The sequence below is a fragment of the Pipistrellus kuhlii genome, unplaced genomic scaffold (genome assembly GCF_014108245.1).
Source record: "Pipistrellus kuhlii isolate mPipKuh1 unplaced genomic scaffold, mPipKuh1.p scaffold_m20_p_12, whole genome shotgun sequence".
NCBI classification, from domain to species: domain Eukaryota; kingdom Metazoa; phylum Chordata; class Mammalia; order Chiroptera; family Vespertilionidae; genus Pipistrellus; species Pipistrellus kuhlii.
In genome coordinates, this window is record NW_023425427.1 from 46,361,474 (window position 1) to 46,369,089 (window position 7,616).

Genomic DNA, 7,616 nt, shown 5'->3' on the forward strand with positions numbered 1-7,616 from the left:
AGGTAGTGGCTGACTTCTCACCTCCCGGTAGGCCCCAGAGCCAGTGCACTGAGTGGACAGCTTCAGACCATACCAGATTAAACTCTACACATCCATAAGTGACACACCCAAAGAGCAGACTCAGAGAGCAACAAAGTCCCACTGAAGTTAGTCCTGCTCCTAAAGGTATCTCCTGCTTAGCAGCTCTTCCACTGTTGTCACAGCTGGTCCTCACAGCCAACTGGCTTGGAGGTCAGCTCATCCCAGTGATACCAACAGCAATCAAGGCTCAACTACAAGACTGTGCACACAGCCCACACAGGATTGCACCTAGAGTACCCAGCTTAGGTGGTTGAGGAGGTGGAGCCACTGTGCCCTATAGGATACCTATTACACAAGGCTATTATACCAATTCCAGAGACATAGCAGCTATCCTAATACATAGAAATAAACACAGGGAAGCAGCCAAAATGTGGAGACAAAGACACATGTCACAAATGAAAGAATAGGAGAAATCTCCAGGAAAAGAAATAAATGAAATGGAAGCAAGCACACTACTGGATACAGAGTTCAAAACAATGATTATAAGGTTTCTCAAGGATCTTAATGAGATCTTCAATGAGAGCTTTAAGGGACTCAGTGAGAGCTTCAAGGGTCTTAGAATTTCAAAGACATGAAAAAGGGCCAGTCAAAAATTAAGCATGCACTAACTGAAATAAAGAACAATTTATACGGATTCAACAGTAGAGTAGAGGATTCCGAGAATCAATCAACGATTTGGAATATGAGGAAAAGCAAAAAGAAAAAAAGAATCCAACCAGAAGAGCAAAAAGAAAAAAAGAATCCAAAAGTATGAAGATAGTGTAAGGAGGTTCTGGGACAACTTCAAGTGTACTAACATTCACATTATGGGGGAGAAGAGAGAGAGAGAGCAAGATATTGAAAGCCTATTTGAAGAAATAATGACAGAAAACTTCCCCTACCTGGTGAAAGAAATAGACTTACAAGTCCAGAAAGCACAAAGTCCCAAACAAGAGGTACCCAAAGAGGGCCACACCAAGACACATCATAATCAAAATGCCAAGGGTTAAAAACAAAGAGAAAATCTTAAAGGCAGCAAGAGAAAAGCAGTTAGTTACCTACAAGGGAGTTTCCATATGACTGTCAGCTGATTTCTCAACAGAAACTTTGCAGACCAGAAGGGAATGGCAAGAAATATTCAAAGTGATGAATAGCAAGGCCCTACAACCAAGACTACCCAGCAAAGCTGTCATTTAGAATTGAGGGTCAGATAAAGAGCTTCACAGACAAGAAGAAGCTAAAGGAATTCATCACTACCAAACCAGTATTACATGAAATGTTGAAGGGTATTCTTTAAGAAGAAGAGGAAGAGGAAGAGAAGGAAGAAGAAGAAAAATAAAGATAAAATATGAACAATAAAATGACAAATATATATCTATCAACAATTGATTCTAAAAATCAAAATAAACAAACAAGGAATCTAATGAACAAAATAAAGTGATGAATAAAATAGAACCAAAGGCATGGAAACATGGAACAGACTGACGAATCTTGGAGGGAAGGGGAGATTGAGATATGGTAGAGATTAACCAAAGAATTTATATGCATATATGCATTACCTATGGACACAGACAATAGGGTGATGAAGGCCTGGGGCAGTGTAGGAATCAGGTGGAGGGGAGTAATAGGGGAAATAGGGGAACATTTGTAATACTTTCAACAATAAAGATTTTAAAAAAAGAAGCAAAAATATCTTACCTATAATTCCTAATGTCTGTTTTTTGTGTTTTTTTAAAAAAATATATATTTTCTTGATTCTTTACAGAGAGGAAGGGAGAGGGATAGAGAGCTAGAAACATCAATGAGAGAGAAACATCGACCAGCTGCCTCCTGCACACCCTCTATTGGGGATGTGCCCGCAACCAATGTACATGCCTTTGACCGGAATCAAACCTGGGACCTTTCAGTCCGCAGACTGACGCTCTATCCACTGAGCTAAACCGATGTCTGTTTTATTCTTTTGTCATTGAGATTTCCTTCCTAAGGACCTACTCTTTTCATATCATCTATTTGTCTTTTAATTCAGCCTCCACTTCTGCCACTTTTGCAACTGAAACACAGAATCTGAAGTTCCCTGAATTATTACCCTTCCTCTGACTCCCATCCTTCTGTACATGCTGTTCCTACTGCAGAATTCCCTCTCCTCAGTGCTCTGCCTGGTGAAATCCTATCCATCTGCACATCCAAGTTCTGATATTACCTCCTCTGCTGAGACCCCCTGGGCTCTCAGTGCAGACTTGGGCCCAGCCCTTTGCTTCCACATTCTGTCTGTACCTCCATTTTAGCAATTACCATGTAGTATTCTCATGGCTGGTGTGCCTCTTACTTAACTCAGGTCCATGAAGCCAAGAACAATGCTTTGCCTTTATGTGAAGCCTTGCACAAAACAGGTGCTCAACATTTCTTACACCTTTGCCAGCTACAGTTCTATCAAAGAAACACCTTCTCTATCCAGAATCAGCAGTCAAAATACATGTCCATAAATTCCATGCACTTCAGGCACAGCCTCAGACTTCCAATCAGAATCAACCTACTCTTATTATGCACCCCGTCCTAACACTGTTTGTGGTTTTCCAGTGCAGATGAAAGAAAGGAGAGAGGCACTTCTAAAGACAGGCCCAGTGACAATAGCAGGAAGTGGCCTGGGATGTATCATCAGTCAACAACCAGCAAGCAGCAAACGTGGCCACCTTCTTGGAGTGTTGTCATTCTGTTTCCCTGTGAGGCCCTGCTTCCTACAGCCCTCTCCCACACGTCTAAGCCTGGAGACTTTGTCTTAGGTTAGAAAACAAAAACAAAAACAAAAACCCTTACATCTTGTGTTTCCTCCTTAGCTGATGAGGGGGCCAGTCCCTGAGCCCCTGGCTTCCTGGTGATAAGCCTGATGGAAGGATGACTTCCTTTATGGCAGCAGCAGTCTTGACTTGGACCCCCCCCCTCCCCCCCCCCCCCCCCCCCCCCCAAAAAAAAGCAAAGTTTCCAATCTACAGGGAATTTCTACCCCACCACACATTGGCTAAAACAAGCTTGAGTGTGGCTCAGAGTTACTCGGGGTGGGAGGGGCAGGGAGGAGGGCTTTTCAAGCCAGAGACTGTTGAACTCCAACCCCAGAATTCCTGATTTAATAGCTCTGGGCTTCGGACCTCAAAGTTTGCATTTTTATCAAGTTCCTAGGTGATGTGAATGCTGCTTCCCCTTGCTTCATTTGCACAGGTGCCTGCATTTTTATTTTATTTTTTCATAAGGAAGATTTGATAATTTCCAGCAGAACCAGTGGCACTGGATATTTGTCATAAGATACAGTATTTACTTAGGCCAAATGAACATTGTTTTAAACTCTGTAAAAACAGAAGATGCTGGCATCCTGACTTCCATGTAAGGTTCTCTGAACCCTGTTCTCTCTCGGATCTGTATCACTGACTCATATTTAGACCCAACGCACCTCAAGCAAAGCCGCTGTCAGAACTGCGCAGTGCACTGTTCTCTCCTGTCACCCACCCTTGGCCCCGCTCTCCCCAAACTCTGTTTACACCAGATGTCACTTAAATTTTTTTAAAAAGTTGATTTCATAAAGGAAGGGAGAGGGAAAGACAGAAACATCAATGATGAGAGAGAATCATGGATTGGCTGCCTCCTGTATATTCCCTACTGGGGATCAAGCCCGCAACCTAGACACGTGCCCTTGACTGGAATTGAACCTGGGACCCTTCAGTCCACAGGCTGATGCTCTATCCACAGAGCTAAACTATCCAGGTCCAGATGCCACCTTTTATATTAAAACATTAACTGTGGTCAACAAGTATATGCATAATCCATGGGCCCAGACAATAGTGTGGTGAAGGCTTAGGGCAGGTGGTGGAAACGGGCTAGAAGTCAATGGGGGAAAAAAGAGGGTATAGGTAATACTTTCAACAATGAAGATTTGAGAGAGAGAGAGAGAGAGAGAGAGAGAGAGAGAGAGAGAGAGAGACAGGAAAAAACAAAACAGTAGTCATCAAGGCTACTATATCTACTATTAATATAAGTCCATTTATAAAGTAATTACCCAATGATAGGTCCTAATGTTAAATAACTAAGTTTATATGCATTGAAAAAATGTTCAGTGGAGCCAGTCAAAAGTCGCAGAAAACTTTTAACACAGTTGCAAGACCAGCAAACCAGTGACTTTGGAGGAATTAAACTTGTGTCCTTGATTTACCAAAGGCCTTTGGCTTGAGCACTCTCTGTGCAGCTGTAATTAGAACCCAAAGGGTCGGTTTGGATTTTTAAACAGAATTGTCATTGACAATAAGACTTCCTATGCAGGCCCTAGCTGGTTTTGCTCAGTGGTTAGAGCATCAGCCTGCAGACAGAAGGGTCTCAGGTTTGATTCCGGTCAAGGGCACATGCCTGGGTTGCAGGCTTGGTCCCCAGTGGGGGGTGTGCAGGAGGCAGCCTATCAATGGTTCTCTCTCATCATTGATATTTGTTTTTTAAATATATTTTATTGATTTTTTACAGAGAGGAAGAGAGAGGGACAGAGAGTTATTGTAGAAACATCAATGAGAGAGTATCATCGATCAGCTGCCTCTTTTTTTTTTTTTAAATCAATCTTTATTGTTCATATTATTACAAAGGTTCCTCATTTCTTCCCCCCTCCACCAGGTTCCCACCCCACCCTCCGCCCCCTCACCACCCCGCATTGTCCTCATCTATAGGTGCACAGTTTATGTTCAGTCTCTTCCTCCCTCCCTTTCTCGGAGAACAGTCAGTCCACTCCCCTCCCATATCACCGACTCTATTACAATGAACAGATCAGCTGCCTCTTGCACACCCCCTACTGGGAATGTGCCCGCAACCAAGGTACATGCCCTTGATGGGAATCGAACCCGGGACCTTTCAGTCCACAGGCTGACGCTCTATCCACTGAGCCAAACCGGTTTCGGCTCATCACTGATATTTCTATCTATCTCCTTTCCTCTCTGAAATTAATAAAAATATATTTTTAAAAAAATTCCTGTGCAGGAAGAAAATTCCCCATCACTCTTTTATCGGGACTTGGAGAGAAGGATGAATTCTCTCTGGTGAATTCCCTATTTCGTTGGTGCTAAATTTCACATTGTTTTGCACGGTAACAACGCTGAAGTACACACATCTGACAATGAAAGGCATTTTATAATCATGGCCGGCCAGATGGAAGCTGAGATGTACTGTCACTGCCTGAACATGCACAAACTTAGTGGTCATTCCTGGTGTGATGACTTGGCATCTGTGATCTCCATGTTTCTCTCAGCAAATCATATAAGAACTGTCTGGAAAAGAAACGTGCTACCTGCTGTCTAAAACCTTCCATCGACGCCTTCAAGTAAGATCAAGAATGTGCCAGCATCAAAACGTGTGCACGAGGGGTCAGTGTCTTGAGAGCTAACAGTGGAGTACGCTTCAGACATCTGCATCAGCAGCACCTGGTGATTATGGACACCAAGGCCCCAGTCAAAAATGATTCAGGAGAATAGAGATTCTGATTGTGAAGGAATGAGGGAAATTCATTCACTAATATTTACCTTTTTATGTTTGCACAAGATGACATGATAATGATGAATGTCTATATCTACAAGCTCACATTCAATACATATTTTAATGATTCTAAATGATAAAAAAATAATTACAAATAGTTTAATTGGAAGTATCTTTCTTTTTAACAGAAGCTCTCAATCTTTTTGAACTGAGGACTCAATTCATTTATTGATGACCATAAAGAACTTTTGTTGCCGGGACCGGTTTGGCTCAGAGAATAGAGCTTCGGCCTGCAGACTGAAAGGTCCCAGGTTCAATTCCCGTCAAGGGCATGTACCTTGGTTGTGGGCACATTCCCAGTAGGGGGTGTGCAAGCGGTAGTTGATTGATGATTCTCTCTCATCGATGTTTCTCACTCTCTATCCCTCTCTCTTCCTCTCTGTGAAAAATCAATAAAATATATATAAAAAAAAGAACTTTTGTTTGCCCTAACCAGTTTGGCTCAATGGATAGAGCATCGGCCTGCTGACTGAAGGGTCCCAGGTTTGATTCTGGTCAAGGGCATGTACCTTGGTTGTGGGCACTTTCCCAGTGGGGAGTGTGCAGGAGGCAGCTGAATCAATGTTTCTCTCTCATTGGTGTTTCTAACTCTATCACTCTACCTTCCTCTCTGTAAAAACAAACAAACAAACAAAAAAACCCTCTTGTTTATGTGGTACTATCTATCAACATTTAAAAAAATATATTTTATTGATTTTTTACAGAGAGGAAGAGAGAGGGATAGAGAGTTAGAAACATCGATCAGCTGCCTCTTGCACACCCCCTACTGGGGATGTGCCCACAACCAAGGTACATGCCCTTGACCGGAATCGAACCAGACATCCTTCAGTCCGCAGGCCGACGCTCTATCCACTAAGCCAAACCAGTTTTGGCTATCAAGATTTTTGATATTAGAAATTTAAAGAGACTTTGAATACTGGAGAATACACAAGCACACGTTCCATTCTCAGTGAGAGAGATGACACACAGTCTCTGCGAAAAAGCCAACCCATGTACACAGGTGAGAGAATGAAAGCAAAAAGGGGCAGATGATGTCACAGTGTTAATAGGAAAAGAGTTTTGACTTTGTGATACCCTGCACCCTTAGCCACTGGCATATAAAATAATGGTGTATTTTACACCATTAGAGTTAATGAATATGGTATATGTCCACCTAAAATATTAGAAGGGGTAAAATCTTGGAGAACTGTTGTTGGACAGCTGGTGTAGCTCTCTGAGACACTGGGTATCCTGTAGGTCTGGGGACTTCTGACTCAGGAGAAGGTACCGTCAGTGTACCTAGTGGAACTGGCTGTGGAGGAGGAATACTGGAAAGAAGTTGGGGCAAAGATGAAAGGAGTGTGTTTGGTACCCAAGGGAAGAGAGCTGGATTTCCTGGAGACCAGGAGGGGAGTTCCTGCCAGTGATGGAGATTTGGGGTGACATGCACATGGCTGTAGAAGACGGACACTGGGTACACAGGGCACCAGCCAGGTTCCCACCATACAGGTGGGATTCAGGGCCCCTCCATGTAGGCATCCCCAAGGAGATCCTGGGGAAAGCCACCAAAGATTGCTGTCCAGGGCCTCTTCTGCCACTTTCCTGACCCGAAATCCTAAAACTGCCCAAGGAAGGAGGATCAGGGGAGACAGAGAAAGAGAGAGAAAGTGAGAGAAAAGTTGAGATTGGCTTTCTCCAGGAATTGCTGAGACCAGATTAGCTTTGATTTAGAAACTACAGAATAAGTTACAGCTGCACAGCAAAGTCCTTAGGAGCAGGCCTGAGACCATCTGACTTTGATTTCTAGCTCTGCCACTTTCTATCTGGAAAGGCATTGCCGTGGGATCCCGCTGGGAGCACCAAATGAGAGATACACATAAGCTCTTCAAACGATGCCTGGCACATAGTGAGGGTCATCGTGACATGTACCTTGGGTGTCCTGGAGATGTCACATCTGCCCTGCTACATTCTTGGAGGGTTGGGATGGCTGAAGTTTGACCGCCAGCTCTATTGTTAACTAG